The sequence below is a fragment of the Lates calcarifer genome, linkage group LG13, assembly GCF_001640805.2.
Source record: "Lates calcarifer isolate ASB-BC8 linkage group LG13, TLL_Latcal_v3, whole genome shotgun sequence".
NCBI lineage: Eukaryota > Metazoa > Chordata > Actinopteri > Centropomidae > Lates > Lates calcarifer.
In genome coordinates this window covers 6,257,590-6,283,355 of record NC_066845.1, presented here as the reverse complement: position 1 = coordinate 6,283,355, position 25,766 = coordinate 6,257,590, and the positions used below count along the sequence as shown (strand labels likewise).

At 40.9% G+C, this 25,766-nt stretch overlaps 1 long non-coding RNA gene across 1 annotated transcript in view; it reads right to left on the bottom strand.

Annotated features, from left to right (window-relative positions):
* LOC127143216 (uncharacterized) overlaps positions 1-17,435 on the bottom strand; it is a 29,586-nt gene extending 12,151 nt beyond the window's left edge. The window contains exon 1 of the long non-coding RNA XR_007814476.1: positions 17,099-17,435. This is a non-coding gene — a long non-coding RNA (uncharacterized LOC127143216). The remainder of the gene's footprint in view (positions 1-17,098) is intronic.
* Between the last annotated feature and the right edge of the window lie 8,331 nt (positions 17,436-25,766).

The following is a 25,766-nucleotide window of genomic DNA, read 5'->3' as shown; positions in this document are numbered from 1 at the left end:
CAACAATAATGCCTCTCAGCCACCCCGCCACCCCCCACCGTGCTCCTAACTCCTGTAATCTTAGCAATGCTGAGGGAGACTGAGCTCTGTAATAACAGCAGTCTCACCCTCTATTGTTTATGGTTAACTCGCTCTATTTTTAGAACGCCTGGCTCTTTTTTTAGCCACAGTGCCACAAATAGATTTAGCAAATCACAAAGTCTTTATTGTGTTTTTAGCAAAAGGCCAGTGATGTCATGAATGAGGTAGAGTGGCTGTGAGTAAGTACACAGACTTGTTTGCAGCTTCATAGCGGGTATTTTTGGAATCAGGGAATCCAGTGAGCTGGTGTTTTCTGCCCTTTACCACTTAACACCCTTTGTTTTTCCATTTTATTTTAATCTGAGAAAGGGAAAACAAGACACAACACATCTTTGTTGGAGATGACTCAGACTTTTCTCTCAAAGATGTACAAGATGAGAAAACAGTTCTTCAGAACTTGAAGTTATTATTGCTGTAAGGCAAATGACAACAGGCATATATGCTTACAATAACAAACTTATGTGGCATCGTCTGTGATCTGTATCAACCAGGACAAGAGATGAACGTAATAATAAGGCGTTTGTGCTTATCTACTTTAAATACTTTGCACTTAATCAAATGCATTTACATGTGTGTGAGGAGTTTTGGGCCCTCATTGATCTTTGTAGCTTCACAACATTTGCCTCTTTTTTTTCTTCTGAATTTACATATTTGAAGTGTTTAACCTTTATTTACACATAACCATGCTTCACCTTTATGGACTCACTGCCCTCAGATCTGTTAAACATTACTGTTTTCTATTACCGCGACTTTCGATTGTGCCAACTCAGGGTTACGAGTGCCTTGCTAAAGAGCACCACAACAGCATTAGCGGTTAACAGACATCGATTCACATTCCCCACCCACACTTTAACTGCGAGTTCAGGAATTCAAACCAACTACTTCGAAGCAAAACCTACAAATGTAACTGCACATGAAAGAAAGTCACAATGCTGCAGGGCTTTATGCAAGAATATTACTCACATGCAAATAGCTCTGATGAGGAGTCATATCGGTCTATGTCTCATTTTGTATCACGACTCACTAATATTGTGAAATAGAAGGGCCTTGTGTAAGCCTCACTCTCTACTACGCCAAGCCCCGCTGCTCCACACAAATGTCATGTTACCACACTGTTTATCCGTAATTGCTATTTCACTCTTGTCTCCCTGTGGTTATCTGACATGTCAGAGCTCAGAATCAGCACCGGCTGATCTATATTAGGAAACAGCTGATCAGCCTGAATTTGCAAACACTACTGTTTGAGAGCTGAGCATTTTCAAAACTGCTCATGTAGCAACATGATTTTCCCCTTTGAGGAGCAGAACTTTCACAATGACACATCTCACTAGCTTTTTTTTTTCAGAAGGTAAGAGCAAAGAACCTGTAGATCTGAATCATGTAGCGAAGCAACTGTTGCACATATGTTGCCTCTGCATGTGCACTGACAATAAACATGATGGTCAGGAAAGACATACACATGTCTGTGCATGACCTCCTTAGCAATGCAGTGTAATTATAGACGGTGTAAAAATAAAGCTCATATCCTTTTCATGTGGCGAATTCTGCAGCATCTTTTGTATGCAAAACAAAAAATGAAAACCATGTGATTCCCTTTTTTTTTTTTACACCACTTTAACTGAGCAGCTTTCTCTCAGCATTTGCACTGTAAGTCATGCTTGTATTAACATAAAAGACTCTTTAAAGAATATGACTATTAGTTGGAATAGTTCCCCATATCCTCAACAGAAAACATCTAATGTTTTAATAATTAACACGCATTCCAACATCAGAGAATCACTTTGCGTATTTTAGCTGTTACATCAGGTACATGTTTGTACTATGCTGCGTATCCAATGGAATGAGCCTGAAGACATGAAGGAATGCATGACTCATGTAATAGGCTTCTTGAGAGTTTTGTGAAAGGATGAAATTACTTTTGCTGCAGCTAAGAAAATTTGGTGAACAATATTGGTGTCAACAGGAAACCCAGACTTAATTTGCTGAGTTTGGTCACGTTACAGTCAAATTCGTTGAACTGGGCTGCTTTTGCAGATTCAGCATGTATTGTACTGTACATGTCAGTGTATAAAACGATATATTCTGAATGGATTTTTCTTTAGCTTGTATAATATCTTCATTGTAACATCAGTTCTCATACAGTTAAAAAAAAGTAGTGCAATAAAATACAATATGTAGTCTTTTATTTTTCTGTTTAGACATATTGTCCCAAATATGGCACAGCCCATCATGCACAACTGCAAAAATCAACAGAGTCAAGTACAATCTATCACATAAATAAACAACAACTGCACATGAAGGCTCATATCCCATGCCTCCAGTGCTCAGTGCAGCTGCAGTGGCTTGCCTTTGAACTACCTCAAAAAACAATTCAGCATCTAAAAGCCCCTCTTCTCTCTAATTACAGTGTCTCTATATTATAGGGCAGGCATAGAATTCTCAGTATTCTACTTTGCCAGAGCTTTGTAAATGGTAGAATCAGAGCTGGCTTGAAACAGGAGCTGTTCTCTCTGGTCTTGACTACCCTGCTACTGAAGCTGCTTTTAAGCATGCTAATTGACCAAGAACATTTTATTACTAAGAGTAAAGTTTTGGGGGGGGGGGTAATTGCTGGGGAAGCAAAGGCTGTGTATGTAGAATGACATTGCAACTTCTTTCAAAAATTTAACCTCCAGCTAGTGCTTTAATAACTTTCTTTGAAAAGTAATTCATGCAAGAGAAAGACAGTTCCACAGACACTGTTCGTGGCATAGTTGAATTGTTCTGTGATGTGCATGTCAGTATACCTGAAGGAGAAGTTATTCTTTGTAAGATGTTTGATTAATGTGGAAAGGCTGCACAGTTGAAGAGCAGTAAAGTGAGAGTGGAAAAACACACCTGCCCATCCATCCTGACATCCAATATGCTTATAGGCATTGTTTTGACCACGACACCTCAGGGTCACTAAAGAGTAAGACAAAAGCATTGTGACATCCCAGACTTCACAGGATGGGTTTCTCCACCTTTCTTAGTTTTCCCTCCATTAACACAAAAGAGGAGATGTAGGTTAAGATATCTGGGCCAATACATAACTGCTTTTAGTGACCTGGTTCACCTGGTGACGTTCAGACGGGTCTATGTTTGATAGAAACACTCGATTTGACCTACATCCGTGGATACAAAGATGTGCATGTGTGTCACCCAAAATAGACCGGAGCGACAGAAGAGGCAGATCGATTAGAATAAGAAAATAGAGCAATGTCTTGCATTTGTACACATCCGGAGTGTGCAAGATTAGAGAGCGAGAGATGAGTGAGTCATCCTGTGACACTTGGTAATATGGATCGAAACAACTGGGAGAGCAGTTTTTGAAATAGATACTTGAAACACATGTAAAGTAATTAGTCATCAAGAGTCTGATGAGAGATGGATGAAAAGTTATTGTACAAGATGGAGGAGAGAGAGAAAATATCGCACAAATGCATCAATTAAGGATATTATCCTCCAAATGACCTCATATGTCATCTGTGCACTCAGCATATTATATAGCTATGTTTTATTATTAGAAGAGGAGAAAGGAGAAAGTTAGGTAACACAGTATAGCAGTGTGACCATAGACAAGTATGGAGGAGTTTGGAGTGGACAGATGGGTCAAGACAATTTCCCGTGTGAAACCTGATAATCAATGTTGTGTCTTTGTTAATGAATTATCATTGAAAATTTGAACATTTATTCGAACGTGGGAAAAATGTATATACTCAAAATGTAACCAAATTTACTAGCACATGAGACTGTTTGATGTAGTTTGCCGTATCATCCTATCAGCTTGACCCATTGCTGCCTTATTGACCTATCACTAAACTAAACTAATAAAAAAACTAGAATTACCACCTCATGGGTACAGTCCAGTTGCAGTTCATTAGACTGTGAGTTCTTGAGTTATGGCCAAAAACGGGTTTTGTGTAGTCACAGTACCTTGATCTTTGACCACCAAATTCTAATCACCTCATCTTTGATTCCAAGTGAGCGTTTGTGCCAGATTTGAAGAAACTTTGTCAAGGCATCACTGAGATATCACGCTCCCAAGGCCAAAAATGTGTTTCGTGAAGGCTCAGTGATCTTGACCTTTGACCTCCAAAATCTAATCAGTTCATCCTCAAGTCTGAGTAAATGTTTGTACTATATTTCATAAAAGTGCTGCTGAGATCGTGTTCATGAGAATGGGATGGATGGACAACCCTAAAACCATAATGCCCCTGGCCACGACTTGCATTTGAATTTGCATCTTTGGCCAAAATCATTTGACCTTGATTTTTTTTTTTTTTTTGAAAAAGTGACAGCCCTTTGACCTGTATGGTCATTTAGGTTGGAGGATTTCTTGATTATGAAAGCACCTCCACATACGCACATACACCTCCACACAAACACGTTCAAGCTTGGATGTGTAGGAGGTTTGAATAAGTGGCTCCGGTCTGGAGGGTGAGCGTGTGGGCGTGTATGTGTGTATGATCCTTGGTGGATGTTTTGTGCGCTAAGCGGGACTTTGTGCGTGTATATGTGTGTGAGTATATCTAGGAAGGGAAAAGGAAGTGTTTCAGAGGGAAGTGGATTAACAGCAGGATACAACAGAGACACTCTAAACAGCCATCTCATACGCCTGACTGGAGGTGAACAATACACATGTATATGAGAGAGAGGGAGAGCAGATGATGGAGGCTGACAGAAAGAGAAGAAAAAGATAGAAATAGTGAGAGGAAGTGACAAAGCAATGAATGTATGAAATGTATAGCTTCACATTTCACAGCAGCCCAGGGCCTAATAGCAGAATTGCAATGTACTTATAAATAGGTTGTTTACAGGACATATTGTTGATAGCCTGTCATCCCCCAGGGTTAGAGGTATTGAGGTCAAAACAAAACTAATTCCAGTCTCTTTAACTGAGCATGATAGAGTAGTCTGCAGTCTTTGCCATCATTTTTAATTATTTAACAGTACTTCAACATGAAGCAATTACTTGAAACAAGCATCATGTTAAACTCAGTTTGCCATAAGAACATTCAGGCCTTCTCAACACAAGCACTTGCCGTCTGTCATGTGTCCTTTAAACCAATAAATCCATGAAGCATGGGGTTGCTTTCTGTTGGTGGAAGGGACCTAAAATACACTCTCAGTTTGGGAATGTACTCAAAATCACTTTGATTCACTTTTGGAATGAGAAAATCAAAACTGAAATTGAAGTGCAGAGCCAATAAGGTCTGAGTGCTGATTTAATGAGGCTGAACCAATGTTTGTGGAGCATGCACACATTTGAACATGAACTGAAAGGCTGAGTTCACACCCAAAAAATAAATAAATAAATAAACTGAGTGCAGCAAATCACACAGTGTTGCAAGGGCCATGCTACATGGGCACGAGTGCTGTACAGGGTTAAATTTGAATGTGAATACTAGTGAAAAAATCAAGGAAGTCTCCATTATGTCATGCTACCAGCATAAACACGAGTAAAAAACAGAATTCTGAAAGTGATAAAATGCCAAGCAGCTTCGTACTCCTTCATGGCAAGGTTACACTGGAATCACACTGGAAAGAGATGCACCTTTCTGATTGCGGTGATTTACTAGTTTCAAAGCACACTCACCCACACAGGTACATGCAGTCACACAGGTACATGTACACAGTGACGCTATTATTAGCAGCAAGCTCTCTCCTGCTGTTCTTTTTTCAGCAACAGGTTAAGATTAGATTCTGCCTTTGTTTCTGAGCTACCTTTCACCTGAACTCTGCGGATCAGCTGTCAGTACTGCAGTAAGCAGCCAAGACAGCATGAATGTAGGGCAGCCAGAGAAGGAATATGTGCTACTTTAAGTGGATGACAGCACAGTAAATATCCCCTAAGATCTCTCTGTGTACTTTCCTTGGGAGATTTATACTGACCAGACCTGGAAAAGTTTATTTTTGGAGCCCCAGTTCCTTTTTAAAGTGACTATTCCTTCTATTTCTAGAGAACCACATGTTGCAGTTTCCATCTCTGGCTATCAGTGTTTCTAAATCAGGCGCTGTCTAAACCATTCAGGGCATAATCGACTGCATGCTGGTCTTGGAATAATCTCATGTGATTGTGGTTATGCAGCAGGAGTCATGCTGCAAGACATGAATGAGATGTTGTGTCAAATTTTGGTCAGCTAATGTCACAAATTAGAACTACCATTGTCATTCCGATCCACTAGCCTTGTTAAACTATGTACTTGAGCACAACATCTTTTCATTTGTAGATGGTAATAGAAACTGCAAGTTATGACTGCAGGTGCAGTAACTCCTGTAATGTATGGGTAAATGTCAGCTTGAGTGGCTGCAGTTCGCTAAATAATAGGCTTGGGATGTGGCAGTTATCACCTGTTTAGCTGTATGACTGTCTGTCTGCATCTCTTCCCATTCAAAGGTTATGGTTTTGTGTTTCAACAATGTTCAGACATGATGGCCGTGTCATTTCCAGATACTCCTATGAGTGTTTTTGTCTGTCTTTGACTCACATTATAGGAGTCCCAGCAGGGTGGAGATCAGTTTGATTCAGACAGAGAGACGACTGCAAAAGTGAAGAGACTTAAAGTTGGGGGGGGGGTGGGGGTTTAAAAAAAAAAACATGTTCATTTTTGAAGCATTGACTAACATGGAAACACTATAATTTTGGGTAAAATACCCTTCAATTTGTGATGCTGGCCACCCCTGCCTGTCACAATGAAATCCTTTTAGTGTGTGGTGACAATATTCATATACTGTAAGTTCACTCTGTCTGCTCAACATACTGTCTGGGACAGAGCAAGGGATGCATGTGCGTGTGAATGGAAATTCGGTAGTGGGTGTGTGTTAACCATCTGTCTGAGGGTGTGTGCATGTCTCCGTGTGCCTGTGTGTGTATACTTGCGAACAGTCTGTTTGCGGGTGTGTGTGAAGCATATATTGTCAGTTACAGCGGGAGGCCTCTATGCGCCAGACACCTGTGCACCGTCCAGTACCTAAAAAATTGAACCAGACAATTAAAAAAAAACAAAAAAAAAAACAGCACAGGCACACACAGATGCAAACACTGTGTGCACCAATAAACATGCTGAAAACCTTAGAATTAGGTCTCTTTGTTCTAAATTGAGTTGTGAGAAGTAAACATGGACATGCATGCAGACATGTGACCACATGGCAGACATACACAGCTCAGCTGCAGATGAAAACATGTGAAGTCCCTAAAACACGGGAAGGGGATCGTTTCATGTTGAATTCCTGCGCCCACAGACACGCAAACGACATGGAAAACGGTGGGAGATTCAGAATGCAGCTCTTAAGGCGGACTGACTGAAGAAAACAGGTCCTAAGCTGCAGTGATAAAGTGCCCTCAGCTGTCCTGCACAGCTAAAGCTTTATTTTAAGAGCTTGTGCACTCAGGGTGATGTCCTACTGCAACCTTTTTAATAGACTGAGGGAAACGTTACACAACCCAGCCTTGTTTACAGCTGAAGTCTGCACACTCTAGAAGACTCCACAATGTTATATGCACTGTGCAGAAAAGACTGAATGTTACATGCTGTAGTAGGTGCTTTCCAGGGCTTTCTCTTGTAGGAAGCAGAGCTCCAAACAATACATCCATATCTGAATAGAGTGAATTACACTTGATTGATGCTATCATCTTGTTATTTAAAGATCTAAATATGTTATGATTGAAAGCAGAGACTGTATGTACCTCTCTACAAAGGCCCTATTTTTTGTTCCTTGTTTCTTTGTATTCCACTGTCGCCTTCTGTCTTGGATAATTAGATGAAGAACTTGTGTTAATGGGATTAGTGAGCCTTTCCACCTGCCGCAGCATTATGGGTAAAAAGGAGCGTCTCTTTAAAGTCGGCAGATCCCCTCTCGCAGTCTTAAAACTCCATTTCATTAGCTTAGAGGAGCAGCTGACACCAAAAGCTGTGGTCGCGTGTGTCAGACAAAGACAGAGGCAGTGTCCTCACTTGCCTGTGTGTGACAAAGAGATTACAAGAGGGTGAAATTGAAAGGGATTAGATATGATGTGATGTTTTATTGATCTGTTAAAGCCCTCTTTGCACATCTCATCAAGATCACAGGTGAGGGTCAGTAACAGAGCAGATCTCTCATGTTGGCAGGGATCCTGTGTTTTCTCAAGTACATTTCAGGACAAGACAGATGCCTTCTGGGAAGAAAGGTTGAACCAGGTCTCTCTCACTGAAGTATGATATCTCCGTACATGAGCCCACCCTGCTGCTCAAAAGGAGGTTGTGTTGTCTAGCACCTGACTATGTGGGCGCTGGATGTCTGTGGTTGACACCAGGGGCCACCTGCGATCTCGCGTGGGGAGGGACAGACCCAGAGGGCTCGGCGCGCCACCCAACCTGTCCGTGTGAGAACCCAGAGCAAGGTGACTACGCTGGAATCCCACATTATGGTAGATAAACCACCAGATGTGCAGACCCAGACAAACCTCTCTCGCCCCCGCCCACAAACACACGCACACACAATAGGTGCCCCTCCGGCTCTGCAGGCCCTGATTGTCCAGCATGAAAACACAAGAGACCACACTCGCCACTTAAAACATGTCTAGTAAATATGTGTTGTGTGTGTGTGTACAACAGCAAATCAAAAACAGGCCCACAACCCCACCACCAGACACACCTGCGCAGAGCCACCAAACAAACAAGTGTGTGTCCCATATGTGTGAGAACTCATATTAGTACAGGGAGAAGTCCCTTTAAAACAGCATAAAAAATCAGGTCATGTTTTGCCTGACAGCTTTGCCTCAGATACCATGATGTGTTAGATCTTGAAAGATAACAATGAATGCACATTTTGAGTCACGGTTGAATTGTTTATGAGGAGAGGGGATATCCATACACTATACAGATGAAAGTGAATCATACACTCACTTAATGTTTTATTACAAGCATGAAGAGGCCTCACTTTACTTTGCTTTTCGTGGCATGGATTCCACAAAATGTTGGAAACATTCCTTTGAGGTTCTGATCCCTGCCATTTCTGGACATTTGTCAGCTGTATATTCATAAGCAGGTGTACAAGTGTTTATGCTTATTCAGACGTCAAAGATCCTTCGTTTTACAATGGTGAATTAATATTCTGCCTCTAGCTAACGAGGCTTGAGTTTTTGAAATATACAGGAGGAAATAAGCTTGTGCGAGTTGCGTGATCCAGAAGAATTGGAGAATGAGGTGGCTTTTATTCTCTATTGTACGATGATTTAAGAGTGTCATTTTTACATGAAATGGTTGAACAAAACCCTGATTTTCACATGTTCAAAATAGTTGTTTAATTTAGTTGTGTACGTTTACAGTTCATGTGCCTTTCATGGCAGTCTATTTTGGACTTTTTGCTATTTTTGAATAAGTATGTACTGCTTTCCAGATCTGGATTTGTTGCGTCTTCTAAGCCCATGCAGGCCATATTTATATGCATGACACGATAATAAAATCTTATCTCACCTATAACATGTATAAGTTGCGTGCTGCTAATGCTAATGATATAATGTTGTCCTATGCTCGACAGATCCAGATTGAAGGGGCTTCTTTATTTATCTTAGCTCCTACACTATCTTTTGCTTACTAAGCTCAGCTCACATGGACAGCTGCAGATGTAAAAGGTAAACAGAGAATACAGAGAAGTGAAGCATGTGCTAGACCACCATGGTGGCTTCTGTATACACTGTGGGGTCCCATTACTCATAATTTCTGTGAAATTTTATGTCTGGAACCAGCAGCTACATACAACAACAAAACCAGCGGGCCGGGGGTGGGGTGGGGGGTGGGGTGTGTGTGGGGGGACTGGAGAGAAAATGAAACTGTGGGGAGAGGGGGAAAAAAAAGAGAAAGTATTCTGGAGGGGAAGATGGAAGAGGCAGGGAGCCAGGGAGAGCAGGAATGAGGGGAATGTCTGGCACACAGACCCAGCATCCAGTCTCATGATGCATGCTGCTTCGAGTTAATGGAATTTCAGTCTGACCTGCAGTAGTTAAGGTACACCTTGGCAGTACAGTGCGCTTTGAGATAATGGCAACCATAATTTTTGGTGAGAAAAGGTGCAACTTTTTTCAGCGGTAACACTTTTCCAGGGATCCTTCTTGAGTTGCATACACCAAATCACAACAACAACAAGATATCATTACCCTGTGTCAGCCTGGAAGTGAACGTCACGTTGGATTAGTCTTTATTTGGTTGCGGTTGCACCTACAGGAAGCTAGCAACAGTTGTACACAGTCCCAGTGAAATGGTCTTTCTGTCCTCTGGCGCTCACGTCATCTCCTCTACAGGCAGCTAGATAACCCCACAGACAAAAGGGTTTCCTGTCAGTCAGATAATCATCAGACATCACGCTCACTTCCTCCTCCCCTGTCAGTCTCACTGACTGCAGGGGCAAGGGGCTAATGTGGTCGCAGATGCTGATCCAGGGCCAGTTCTGACTTCTTCTTCGCGGCTGACGTGACTAAGCGTAAGCTGATTGTCGGGCCTGAGTCAATAAGGGGTTGCGACTGGCGCAAGCAGACAGGTCAGAGGTCAGAGATCATCATACTCCGTTAGACGGGTCAAGCCAATGATGACCTGTCTTTTTGGACCTTTTTGCCACTATGTAGAGACCAATAGGTCATTGAGATCTTGGTAACAGATACTGGTTTGAGGCTAGGTTTAACTGTCATGACAGGTTTAACATGATCAGAAAGAGAAGCATATGTATTGCCACCTTTACATCTGCAACAGTAGTACCAGGCTGCATAAAAATAAACAGAAGAAAGAGAGTAGAAACATACACTTTAAAACAATCATTACAATAGGAGTAATCTATATGCATCAGTGTGTCTACACAGGGACACTGTAAGTGTACTGTATGTGTGGGTGTGTGTGTTTGAGTGAGATGTGTGAGAAAGACAGAAACCAGGTCACTGCACTGGGGGGATTCCTCCGCAGAAGGAAACTCCACTTTGCTCGGCATTCTCTTCACATTAATACATCATGGGCACCACAGCAGAGGTAGTTTTCATTTCTTTCAAAAAGGGACTTCTATCCTACATGTCACTTAAAATCAGAAACTCGGAAAATTCCATGGGCCGGTCGTTAATGCAGTGTGATAAAACATGCTTCAACGCTTCTGTGCATTTAATCTGAGACTGAAATTTGCGTTTCAAATTTGTTTATGCGTGAAAATAAATGACATGAGACGGCGCAGATCCTCACACCAAAAGGCTCACCACATGCTACCACGCATGCCGACAATCCCACACGCACACACCTACCTACCACCCGCACAGACAAGGGTTGAAAGCATCCCAAAGAGAAAGAGCCATGAGTCATACGCCTAACCACTGTGAGGTTCTCTCCCTCTCTCTCTAAACTCTACGCCATGTGGTCTGGCCATGTTTTAAGATGCTGCACTTTACACACTCTGACTCACCCTGTTTCTCTGTCTAAAAAGGTCACACTGACAGCTCATAACTGCACCAATTAGGACCACTTGGGCCAGAAATTGTAGAAGCTTCTATCATAAATGGGCAGGACTGGAGTGATTACTGTAACTTGTAGGAAAGACAGAGGAATAGACAGAGATGTGAAGATAATTTGCGCAACTTGAGAAAAGAGAGAGAGAAAAAGGTCAGCCCTTTCTATGACACTATGCTTTGGTATTTGGTTGTCAGATTTAAAAAAAATTGGACAGCTGCTAAGTAAGATAAATCAATCAGTTTTCCATGAACAGGAGTTCTGATAAAGAATACTAAAACTAACCACAGAGCCATGGCATCATTTGTGGGCTACATTTCTTCTCTTGTGTGATCTGCATCTCTGCACGTAGCTGCGTATAAAGGCGATACAGTGACTGGAACACCGCTACTGCTTTTTCTTCGCTGTTTACCAATCTACTGAGGACGTGCCACTTGCCATGTGCTCTTGACATTAAGCCTTCAAAAGACAATGCAAGAACAATCACAGAATCAGCCATGTTGGTTGATAATCATCATTTGATGCACGCTTTTACATCGATTCATGGCATTTTACACTGAGATTGCTTGTTTTAGGGCTCATGCAGCTGTCTTTGAATTGAATGATGGTATTTTGAAGTTTATTTCTTTTTCCTTTTTTATCGTCTTGATACAAGGTTTTAAGGCTTTTAACTCTTAGCCTCAACATAAATCTCAGATTGCACATGAAACTGCTGCAATCAGGATAAAACATCAAAATGCATAAGGCAGTTACTAGAAATACTTATTTAAATATTTAAATCTTATTATTGATTCCTCACAATATTACATCTAGGTAACAATGTAAGGCACATAAAGGGAATGAAACGTGTACTTGCTGAAACAATGATGAATGTCACTTTCAGAGACTGTCTCTCTATTGAGCTCCATAGAACAGTTGCCGTGGTGACTAAGACCGGCATTGTGCATCATGAAGCTCATGTTCAGCAGAGGTTCTGTTGCACAGAGCGCCTGCTGCCTCCTCAAAACACTGAAGGCCAAACTGCTCATCATTACACCACTCGACTCCGCTCCCTGTTCTATTCACTTTTCACTTCACTGTATTATGTTCTGTCCTTTTCTTGTTTTGTTTTTTTTTCTCCTCTCACCCTGAGTCACTGCTCCCCGGGGGAAATGAGAGGGGGGGTAACCATGAATCATTCCTTGGGGTATGAGAAAAAAAAAGAAGAAAAAAAAGTGAGTGTGTGTGCAAGTGCGCACATGTGTGTTTCCTGGGCGACTGTGTGATTCAGTCGTGTGGGCTGTGAAACCTGAGTAGTGGGTAGAGAAAGAGAGCAGCAGCAGCAGTGGCATATAGACAGTACAGGGCAGAGACCCTCTCGTCTGCCCCCTTTCTCCTCCTCTTGCCCTTGGAGAGATACAACAGCTGCACCAGATACAGAGCACCACCCCTCAACACACTCAGTGCACAAGACACTAGTTCATGATACCTCATGACAGAATAAAAAAAATACAAGATTGAGTGTGCATGTAACAGAACAACTTCATATTTACATGTTTCTGCAAACCATTATTAAAACTGCATGAGAGCTCAGTATTTATGTTTTATCTAACCATCAACACACTCCTGCTCCAGCCATTACAGGTCCATTTATAACAGAAAAAAAGTCCAATTTGCACTTAGCCTGGGCAGGGTTAGTGTATCTTAATGGGGTAGGACAGCTGTCTAGTCCCTCTTACACAGCCCAGGGGACGGCACAATTACAATACAGAGACCTACCTCTGACCCAGTGACCTCGCTGCCTGCTACTGATTGAACTTTCACCTCTCACTGACAGTCCAGTGTGTGGCTCTTTAATAGGAGGAAGACCGAGACTGAGACTCTCTGCCAACCAGTGCTCCATACATACATTTGTTCTAACAGAGAATGTTGCAATGACTATGAGCCAATTTTAAAACTGTATTTTCTGTCTGTTTTTTTTTTTTAGTCTGAACAGAGAGATGTCACTTTCTGCTGTCTTTCACTTTTCCCCAGCCACGATATGCTCCTCTGTTTCATTTATGCATTGCAGTGTTGAACAACCGTCTCCTTCACTGTAAGAGTGGTTTTAGCCATTTTCTGTATGCATTGTGGTATTTTTACGTATGTTTAGTTTCGAAATTCTTTCAGATTTAAAGGTACTCCATAACGCACAGTTCGAATAAATGGATGTTTTGCCACTGATAAGCAGCATTTTTCTTTGCACAACAATGATTTTTACAGCTACTTCTCATGCTTTTTTTCTTCTCATGCAGCTGATTAGCTTTTCTTCCGAATGTGGGAGGAAACCAGCGCACAACAGATAAACCCACACTAACATGTGGAGAGCATCAAACTCTGTGACGTGAATGTACAAACCACCGAGCAGTCTTTCCTCCATTAATACTATAGTTTGCCACTACGATTTCTAATATATGTAAAACAAGTTCTGACTGTTTGATTGGGGGGATTTCACAGTGTATGTGGGATGAGCTGGAAAGAGTGTGTGAAGTTTATCCCCAGATTTTTGGAAACAGTTTGGGTATGTCTACGTAGAGGGAGAGAAACACATGGCATCATAGGTAGGCGCACTGATTCAAAACAGACAGAAAAGGGGTTGCGGTATTTAGGACTTGTTGCATAATTACGCTGCATTTCATCTACATTCATTATTTACTATAATGTTGTAAAATGTGACTAATTCATGACAATACTTGCAAATGAGGCTGTTTATCCTTTTTGTGAAGTACATACCTTTCATTTTTGCAGCACTGTCACAATGCAGCAAGTATTGGGGCATTAAGCGTGACTGCATTTGTAAATTATAACTCAAAAAAAAAAAAAAAAAAAAAAAAACGAATCCAGAGAGCATCTCAGTCAATCAGGGGTGCATGTTCTGTACTCCTCCTAAGGCACACCCACACAAACTTCTGGCATGTCTCACAGTTACACTGCAATCAGCTGTGTTTCATCTGGTAACCTTTTAAATAGGCCTCTGTTCTACATCATAAATAACTGACTGGCCAAAGAGAGAAAAGTCAGTTGCAGACAGAATTATTCAAGACCTGCTGCGTCTTGAGAGTAAGCAATATCACAATGTTCCCTTACCCCAAATCCAATTTGCCATGCCTTTTGTTGAAGCAACATGAGGCTTCTTAATAAAGTCCTTTTTTGAACATGTGTTACAGGCATATGCCTCACCAAGACGGCCTGTTCCACTAAGTGGCTATTTTGAGAGTCCCTCCCTGTAAATCAGTTATAAAAGAAAGTCATGTGGACTCAGAGGGACAAGCAGTATCTTTCCCAGTTAAACCAACTTCTCAAATGTGGTCCAAGGAAACTGTGGCACTTTTTCAAATCTACAATGTGTGTCATCTTCTGTTGCTGCAAACACTCTCCTAAAATGTTGCAATTTGCTCAAACATTTGTCATGTTTACGGTTATTATTTCTCCGCTGTTAAAATGGCTAAATATAGTCTGCAGACTCTCTTGTCATCACTTAGGGATATGAAGCAAATATAGCCTCTTGGGCACAGAGGAATAGGAAATTAGCTGCTTGTAATATTTAGTTGTTACCGTAATAGCAAGTGAGCAGATGAAAAGAAATGGCTGCGTGCTTTTACTGAAACAAATCATGGCCAGCGCACATTAGAGGGAAGAGAGAGAAATACAACCTCCCAGTGCTTTCTAATAGCTATTGATCTACTTTCCTGCTCTCTCTGGAGAACATTATTAACCCTGTGAGTGTGTGTGTGTGTGTGTGTGTGCGTGTGCTCAGTAAGATTTATAGGTGTGTGTATGCAACCATTTGTGTCCCTGTGATCTTTTGACAGTCTTGGCATGGGGCACCATCACAAGGGCCAAAGCAGACACACAGTGTTACTCTAGCCTTGTGTTCCATTCTCTTCACTCTGGGTCAGAATGTCCTGCACCGTTTTCTTTGTTCCTTTTTTTTTTTTTTACCTCCTCTCCTCTCCTCCCTCTGCCTCTGCTCACCTCTCCCTATCTCTCTCACAGACCTTCTAAATGACCCCCGCTGTGCCTCCTTTGCACCACTGAATGTGAAAAACACAGAGCCTGAATGTACTGTATGTGGGCTTAGCATGTTTGTAAATGCTGTGCATGTGTGTGCCTCTCACTACTGATCAAAAAGCATGCATGTAAACTGCAAACAGAAATGAAACCCACCTATGTCAACTCTGAGTCAGTAAACACTTCCCACTCTCTGTGTGGGGGGAGGTGAAAGTATTTGGTACATGACATGGGGGTTTTTGAGCACCACATCACAGTGAAAGGGTGCACAGCTTTTATCCTCATGGGACCCTGAGGGGACATCAGTGTCAATGAAAAGGCCAAATTGAAAAGGTGTGCAAGCCAAAAATGTAATGTTTTCCTGTAAAGCATGAAAAGGTCACTAGGGACTGACTAATAATTGAAAGACAAAATCTAAATATTCATTTCTCTATTCTCTATTCCAAGTAAAAATACTGTGAGAAAAACACCCCTAATTGCAGATGTATTTTGCAACCAGGACAGGGCTGGACTTCACACTTATTTTTCAGTGAGATGGAAACTTGATGGGAAATGTTCTGAGTTGTACTTCTGATGCACAATACAGCACAGTTAGACAATACACTGACTACCTTTGTGGACTGAAGCTTGACACTGCTGTTTGTTGTTACAGTCAGGCTGAATTCTCTGCGGTCTCCTCGTGTCTCCCCATCATATTCCTCGTTTGCATGCACACACTGTAAACAGGTGTCTGACTGTGTTACATACAGCAGATGAAACGGGATGAATGCATAAGCTCTCACGTCCCCTCTGTCCCTCAGTGCTACTCAGATATATAAAAAGGTATCTATGGTGTTTCACACTCGTGCGTGAGTGCGTGCTATAGGCCTCATGACCTATATCTGCTCAATTTACCAAGTCGCTGCTGGTTCTATGAAATATGTATGTAATGTAATCACTTGATAAACAGAAGACATGGGAACTATTTGAGTCCTATCCTGAGGATAATTGAGCTCCAGTTGTAAGCATAATGCAGAATGCCTCACAATGACCTTTTTAAGGTTAGATTGGATTTTAGTCTCCTGGTGAGGCCTGTTCCCAAATGTGCAAAGTCAACAATAAAACAGAAGAACTTTGGTCAACTGGCGTCTTATGAAAAGGGGGAAAAATAGGTATCAGATCATTTTTACCTGCAGGCTACAGGCAGCCCTTGGTTAAGAAGAAGAGGTTCAGAGAGGGCGGTAGGCATGAGAGTTCACTTTGGTCTGTTGGCATAAAACCAAGGAAGACAAGATAGGTAAAGTAGTAAAATAGGAGAGAAGGGTGCAGTAAGAGGTTGTCCTTCAGAGAGGAGAGGTGATACTGTACTGAGCGTCCCCAGACAGACTAATAGGTTACATGAGCTATTATATAATAGGACCCCCCATCTCCATTGGGGGTTTAATGTTCTACTCAGGGGAGACATAACTTGCATTGGTCAGAAACAAACAGTTTGCCCTGATTGGAGTTCAGTTTTTTTGCATCCTTACTCGGTTTCAGAGGCAGCTCTTGTCGGCAGCACGTCCAAACATAGGCGAGCCTCTTCAGCAGCAATGCAGTCAGCAGGCCAGTGATGTCACAGCAAAGCATGCCACAGCTCCAGCGCTGGCCGACACTTGGCTTTCCGCTGCATACCAACACCACATGACCTCCCTCAGCCCCTTCCCTCCATAAGGCTGATTTGATCCAGCTCTAAAGAATACAACTACAGATCACACACTGTAACAGCACCCCGTGTTCTCTCACTCGTCCTTCACAATCAGGTGACGACATGTGACGAGACATTTCTCTTGTCTTGTTTTCACCCTTGACCTTGTCATGTGCTGCGGAAAGTTTGGTCGAAGCAGAGTGAGAAGCAGTGTGAGTATTGCTGTGATGGGTTGCACAGTTTTTAATGCAAGACATGTCACAACAGGCTATCAGTCATGTAATGTGAGTACAGCACCTTGAACATACTGTAATAGATCATGTTTTGAACCTGGCATGAATCATTTGTATCAGTTTCAGGTAAACATTTACAGAGAAATGTGCAGCTGATATTACCCAGGAAAGTGTTTTACAGCACTTGATGGGAGAAGCTGAGATTGGAAACCCATTAGAGGCCGCTGATCCATAATTAGCCCATTAAACCAGGCTTGAAAACCACCGCAAACTTCTAGAAGACACTAACATAGCCTTCTGCTGTGCTGTGATCAGGTGAAACATTAACTGGTATAGCATGATATAAGAAAGCCTAGTGATATAATTTTTCCCCAATAAAAAGGTGAAAACACAGTCATGTTCCAGAGAGCAGTAATTTAGCTCAGGGTATTCATCTGATTACCAAGCATGTGCTGACCTCTACTGGTCAAAGTCGAATAGTTCTCCAATGATCATAAAGGCACACACCTAAAAGCATTCAGCTGTAGTATCCCAACACATCTTCAGTTCTATAAGGAATATGGAGCCCAGCACAAGTTCACTGTTTCATGTTCTCTACCAAGGCCTGTTAGCCTGTTAGAATGTAATAACTATCTATTAGAACTGTAAAAGTCTCAATAACCGTGTACTGTAATAATGCAATAATTAATTTAGGTGGAAATTGGTCTAATGGCATCCAGCCACAGTCAGAAGTCGTTTTGTTCTGCTTTCTTCCTGGAAGCATGATTACGCATCTTGTTGTGATGGGGTACGGCAAGCAGTTCTAGTAATGATATCCACAGCAAAACCAGGAGTGATTATTTAAGCTGTTTTTCTGGTTGATGTTGTCACACACACACACACACACACATTCACATAGACACACGCTTTCCCAGAATCCTCCAGCCTCCTAAACACTAAGTGTTGATTTATGGCAGGCTGCCGACTTTCAAGCAACCAATTGTGGAACAGCAGAGCATCTTCCTCTGCATCAGCTGATGTTTCCTGCTCTCCCTCCTCCCCTTCGCATTATTGGAAAGGAGTGCAGATTTTATCAGGAAATGGATGCTTTGCTGATAAACTCCTCAGGCAGGGAGAAATTCACTGGTTTTGTTTTCAACATAACATAGACAACATATTTGCCAGACAAAGACATTTTCAGTTTGTTGTATAGCTCAATAGCTCTCGTACCCCCACTTCCTGTTATTGTCCTGTAATTGAAAACACTTGAGCATAGTAAATTGTCTAGTAGTAAATTGAAAGTTTTGTGGTGATTTCCCAAAAATTCTTTTGTAGAACTCTGCTGCCCACACACAAGCAGACACCACTGCAAGCATCTTCCTACATTTCAGCTGATATTTCTTCTATTCTCATTCCCGGAAGATCATATATACTACACTGGAGGAAGATGATAATATGTCAGTAGAGCTCTTACAGGGTTATTAATGAATAATTCATGTCCCACTGGATTGTAAAGTGTGTTTGTAATCACCGTGCAAGCTCAAAACAGAAAACAACTTAAGTACAAATTGTGTTTCAACATTTCATTTATTCTGATTCTAAATGCTTTCATTTTGGACTAAATCACCCATCTCTTTCTCTGAGTATAACATGTCTACAGCCATGCTAGCAGCTCCTATAACACATCCATGGGCCATTCCTATGGCACAGTGATGCTTTGAGCTAAATGCTAACCTTAGCATGCAAGCATGTGCACAATGACAATGCTGATGTTTTGCAGATATAATTTTTTTTACCATGTTAACCATTTTAGTTTTGCATGTTAGTGTGCTGTGCTAATTAGCAGTACACACAAGTACAGCTGAGGCTGGTGGGAGTGTCCTTAGTTTTGGAGCTATTTGTTCATAAATTAAAGTATTGGAAGAAATTTTGATGTGACAGTGATGTTAGAGGAAGAGTTTTTACAGTTTAACCTGAAGGATACGAGAATGTTTGTGCCAAATTCCATGGCAATCTATCCAGTCGTTGTTAAGACATTTCACTCAAAACTGCAAATGTCAACCTCATGATGGCACTAGAGAAAAAGTCATCTAGGGGCCATCAAAGTATGTACATACTATCATGACAGTCCAACCAATAGTTGCTGAGATATTTCAGTCCCAATCAAAGTGATGGACTGACAGGCTGACATTGTCATCCCTAGAGCACTGGTTCCCAGCATGGCTAAAAACAGCATGAGTTCCTTCCAACCCACAACCTCTCTTACTGTGGAGCAGTTCTCTCTAAAAAAGTAAAGTGAGGCAATGTGTTATTTTTTGAAAAGGAAGAGCAGCACACATCTACAAACAACAAACTGTAAACTGGCCAGATATAATCTGTTTGAATTATTGTTTTTCCTTCTAATCCTCCCCTTTACATTCTGGGAACAGAGCAAAGGTTGTTATTGGAAGAGAATACCTTGCCAAAAGCAATAGGAGGAATTATTATTGGCCCATGGGTGGCTGTGAAAATGTGTGTAGACCACTTGGATCCTGCTAATTGATATCTATGCAGTGGGCAACGAGATTGCAGAGCTCTCTTTTTGCTTTGTTAAATAAATTAATATTCTTTTTTTTTTAATTCTCAGAGATTGAAGTAATTTTCTCCACTCACACACTGAAATCACAATGCATACATATGTCTGAACAATGTAGACTATAGACTCAAACTTAACCTGCCTTGTAATGAAGTGTTAACATTTACATATAAGTGGCTGCACATCGCTGAAATAGCAATGGCACGGTGATATGTTGCTGCCATCTAGTGGTGTTAAGTTGCAACAGTTTTTGCTAATCAGTCTGTTAAAACAGATTTGTTGTGTTTGAGGATTTTAAGTTTGCATCTGTTCCAAAGTTTACGTGTGACAGAGGATATAATTTAGGGAGGCTGAGCAGTATCCTTACATACTTTCCTCTTTCAGTCTGTTTCTTCATCTGTGTCACTGTCCATTTATTTTATGTTAAAAATCACCTCCTGGTGCTGGAGTTATTATCACAGGGATGTTGCAGGAAATGTTGTTTGCCAAACCCAAGGCGGGAAGCTCATTCAGGGACTAGTGCACTTGGTAAAACAGCTCAAGCTCCAAAATCATCTAGCTAAACGCACAAGGACCAGTCTGCAGATGCCTGGACATGAGGAATAACATGAGAGTGAGAGTATATGTGCAGGCAGAATGTGTTGGTGGACGTGTTGGCTAATGGTCTTTGTGGTGTTATTGGCCTGTTCTCCTCTTTTCACAGCTATTATGTTATGTCCCAGGTTGTCCTCTGGTTTCTGCTCAGCATTTTTGGTTGTAAAAAGAAACGTAGCAGAAAGTGAAAGACGATGACAGAGGAGGAAGAGGGGAAGGAAGATGGGCTATGTGAGGGTACGTATGTAAACAGTTAGATTCACTAAAACTGTCATCTTTTATTCAACTGTAATCCCTGCCTTTTTCTGGATAGAGAGGGCATTATCTTTTTGCCAGTGTCAGCAACAGGTGTGATGCAGGAACAGGTTTTACTGGAGCGTGACTGCCCTCACAGAAACATGTCAACAGTGCATCAATAACACACACACACTTGCATATTGTCAAGTCCACAGACAGGAAACTATAATACCACATGCTTCCTCTCCCACGAAACCTTGATGCTGCACCAGACCACCCAGTAAGAGACACTGCAAACAAACACCAGTTCATAGCACCAGACTTTTCATCAACAGAATATGGTTTGTGCTCCCGTGGTGCATGTTACAGTATCCATATCACACACTTAATGATACCAGTGAAAAGTCAGGTTGATATATTTATGTTGGAGACAATGTAGACACATGCTGCATCTAACTTAGGCGAGTACTTTTTTTTTTTTTTTTTTTACATTTGTCAGTAAGAGGTGATGTGGAATTGAGAGTTATAATGTGACAAGATGAAGTTTCAGACATTATATGTGGGTATGTCAGTGTCAGACTATTGTAATATTCACAGTATTTTTTGCCATATTTGAGAATATTTTTTGCTTATTGAAGAAACAACTATTTGTTTGTTTGTACTACTACTACTGACTGAATTAATACTTTTATTTAGATCTTAGATCTGCAATAACTGTTGTTTTTAATCAGTTTGGAGGCTGTAATCACACATCCTTCAGAGAAGGAACAAAATTAAACTAATGGAAGCCCAGTATTCATTCTCCATTTAATTATTTTTTATCATCACCGGTTCCTGAGAGAAATATCTGCCTCTTTAGTCACTAAATGTCCCACTGTGTTCGCCAGGTAGTTGCAGACTTTTTCTGTCTGTCAGTTGGTGCCAGGTAGGTTGCTTTTTCACTGGCAACAGCATGCATGCCGCAGCCGATAATGATACTGAGAGAGCAGTGAAAGTGAATGAAAACAGTAAAACTGTAGTTTGTAAAATCACAGCAGTTAGCTGAAAGATGCTACAAGGCGTTATAGAGCTCAGAGGACCTTGGGTTGAGTTTGTCACCACCAGTGATCCCTTTCACATACAAATAGTCACGTGGGCCATTGAAAAAAATATTGATTATAGTGGCTAAACTTGCTCTCTGTGCCTAGCTGACATGGACTTACAAGACTTATATTACACACAGAGCACAAAGAAAAAACAAAACAAAACAAACAAAAAACCCCACTTAAAATTAACAGACCACATGGTACTGTGAATCAGATACATAAACTTATTATGTTAGGCATTGATGGTACCATCTGACATGTCACTTGGAGGTGCCTTAGTGTAGGGGTTAAGGTGCCAGCTTGGGGCCTGTGTTGCAAGTTGTTCCTCCTCTCTATTCTCCATTATCCAGTAAGGACATAAAAAAAACCCTAAATTTTATCTGAAAGGATTTTTAATCATTTTGAATGAAAACATTTCTGCAACCTGTCTTTTACAATATGGATTCACTGTGTGTTTGGGTCCTGCAGTAAAAATGTATCTGCCCTGTTATCTCTGCAAAGAAGAATGTATTGTTGTTTCTGCCTGAATATACATATCTTTGCCACATGAGGGCAGTACATGTCTTGGGATAACAAGGTAATTTAACAGAACTAAAATCCAGGGCTCCAAGGCATACAGATACCGTATAACAAATATAGACTGAGACAGGTAGTTAATGGCAGGAAAAAAAAAAAAAAAAAAAACTCAAGGAAACCTTTCTTGTCTGTGATGGATTTCTGAATATGCTGACAATGCAATTTTTACATAAAAGACATTTCTCCTCTATTAATTATGATTTTTTAGATATGATATGGCTGTATGTTTGAAGAAAAAAAAAATCCCCAGGTTTGCGGCTTTAAGCCAGTTTGAACCAGTTTTGTAAAAATGCTGAATGTGAAATCATGCAAAAAATAGTGAGGATAACAAAATGTTTCCAGATTTTGGCTTGCCATGCAGCTCACTCTGTACAGTGTTAAACAACAAACAACTGTTATCTGTACTGACAGGCTATGTTTGAGTAATGGCACTGCTGAATCCCACACTGAACCACAGGATAGGGAAAGGGAGGGGAAAAGACAGAGAGAAAGAGAGTGAGAGAGAGCAGGGGGAGGGAGGCAGATTGAGGGACCTAAACACAAGGAGCACTGGTTTTAGTAAGAGACTGTATAAATACATAGGCAGAGGGGAGAAACACCTTGGGGTGTGGAAATGTGCACATTCACAGCTCCATGTCTATGTGTAGAGTGTATATGATTCTGGCCTGGCAGCCTCCTGTCAGAGTCTCTGCCTGATAGGTTATTTAATTCTGCCAGTCTTTGAAGATGTGGGGTGGGCCAACCTGACAGCCTGATTCTTTACCTGTCACCACACTCAAGGTGCGATGGGTAATCTGTATAAGGATGACCACCCGCACTCGCAAACACCATCCATACATAGAAACTCGTGCAAGAGCGTCAACAGGCACACACTGGTACACACTCATACACCAACATAATATTACTCTCCCTGCTGTGAAGAGATGGTTTCGTAATGCCCCAGTGGCTCAGTGACAGTCTGTCAATCAATCAATCTCATCCCACCCCATCTCACCTGTAAATGAGTGTCTGTGCGTCTCCAGGGCCGTGATAGGCTGATTGGCTCTGTCAGTCACAGTGTCAGGCAAATGTAGATCAATGGGAACCATTCAGTACAGTGCCCTGTAGATTTTAACAGATTTCTCCACAGTCATGCACTGCTGATGGCAGATGTCACCCAAGATGGACCCAGGTTCAGTGAGTTTCTGAGTAACATGCGTGCACTGGGGGCTGACCGGGAAGAGTATGCATGTGTCCGTAGAGATAAATATGGATATAACCAAATATAACAAAAGCAAAAATGTATGAATGAAAATATCTATACACATATGCAGCTGCACTAAAATATATGCAGAATGGAAGTATAAACAAAATTTACATTTCATGTCATATATAATCCAAATATAAGCAAAAACTGGTCTTCACCATGTTGTATATGTATATGCACAGAAAGTGTTTGGACCGGGCTATATAATAAATGAATGTATGACTGCATTAATTCATGCATAAAGAGATGAATAAATAACATTAAATGAATATATTCACCTCATTAAATGCATTTCAGCAGCACAGCCAACACATACTGTTTTGTAACCAATGGAAAACTGATACATTTCCAAGGTCAAATCATTCTTTTTTTCAAAATCATCTTTAAGCATATATTAAATAATGGATGTGACATATGTGAAGAAATGTGTTGAGATGCTCATATGCTGATGGTGAATGCACAGAAATATAAAGAAATATGTGAGGAACAGAAGCTGAAATATTATCCGTTAGCAAAAGCTTGCAAAAATAATAATCCGATATAGTTTGTAGGCAGCACCCTCCTACAAATGCCTGCAGCCTGGTCAGTTGTGTCATGGATTATTGGACAGTCTGCATAAAGCACTCTACCGCATAACAGGGGGATGAGTTGAGGTCGAAGGTGCTCTGTATCAGTATCAGCTCATCATACAAACAATAGCGAGTACTGTCTGATGGAGCTGTTGTGCACATTCTAATTTATCTTTATAATCAAAGTGTCCTCAGCCAGTGAACTGACACCAGTGTGGAAGAAGTGCTCAGATCCTTTACTTAGGTAAAATTTGTAATATTACTATGTAAAATACTCTTTTACTAGTAAAAGTCTTGCATTCAGAACTTTACTTAAATAAACGTGATGAATTATCGTCATCAAAATGTACTAACAAAAGTAAAAGTAGTCATTATGTAGAATATTATACAATTATTTTTGAGCAATTACTAGGTCTGAGGTACTGTTGAGGCGAAGCCAAATTCAACTACTTTTGGATTGTCTCATGTAGAGTTTTGTATGGGAAATCTTTATCTGAAATGTAATATAACTATCAGACTAATGGAGTGAAACAAAAAAGAAAAAAGTACAATATCCCTTAAAATATGGAGTAGAAGTGGAAAGCAACATAAACTGGAAAAGTAATACTGTATCTGCAAATAAGAGTGTGTGGGCCAAAACCGAACTTGAATAGAGCAGGCTTTTTCACAAGTAACTTATTAGCATACCAAGAAAGAGAGAAGCCTTGGTTCTCCTCATAATCTGATATGTCCTTTCTTACTTGCAGTAGATACAGTAAAAACAGTGGAGTGTTTTTAGGGTGGGGTTTAATGGATATTAGTTCTCAGAAAATCTATATAAAACTGAGGTTCCACTCCCTTTTAAAAAATGCCTCTATTCCATCAGCTCTGACAGAAGCATTTTTTCTTCCCCATAGAGGGGTTTCCTTCACTATTCTCTCTAAACAAGCTGATAATTGTGATGATTTCTTTCCTATTTTCTAAACAAAATGAGTATTTACTACTGAGTTTGATTGTAAAACATGGACCGTCTCAAAATTTGAACCAAAGCAAAACAGTAATTATTTTGATTTGCATTTTTTCTCTCTCTTTTTTAGATTTTATTATTTTTTTCAGCTGTTACTTTTTATACTATGCTATTTCAATTATAGCTCAGAAGTAGTAGAAGTGACTTTACTCTCACCTGCTGGATACAACCAAATAGGCTTATGTGTGGTCTTCAGTCCTCAGCTACTGTAAGGCTCACATCAAATGACAGAAAAATTATTCAACACCTCAAGGTTAAGTTATGAGCCAAGAGACTCAGGCTTCATGCTGCTTGCAAAGTGATTTTCTCTTTTTTTCATGCTCTCAGGGTAAAATCAATGAGGCTCAGTCCGGTGAGATATTAGCTGTTTTTCCAATTCATTTATGATTTGAAACACTTGATGCCCCGAG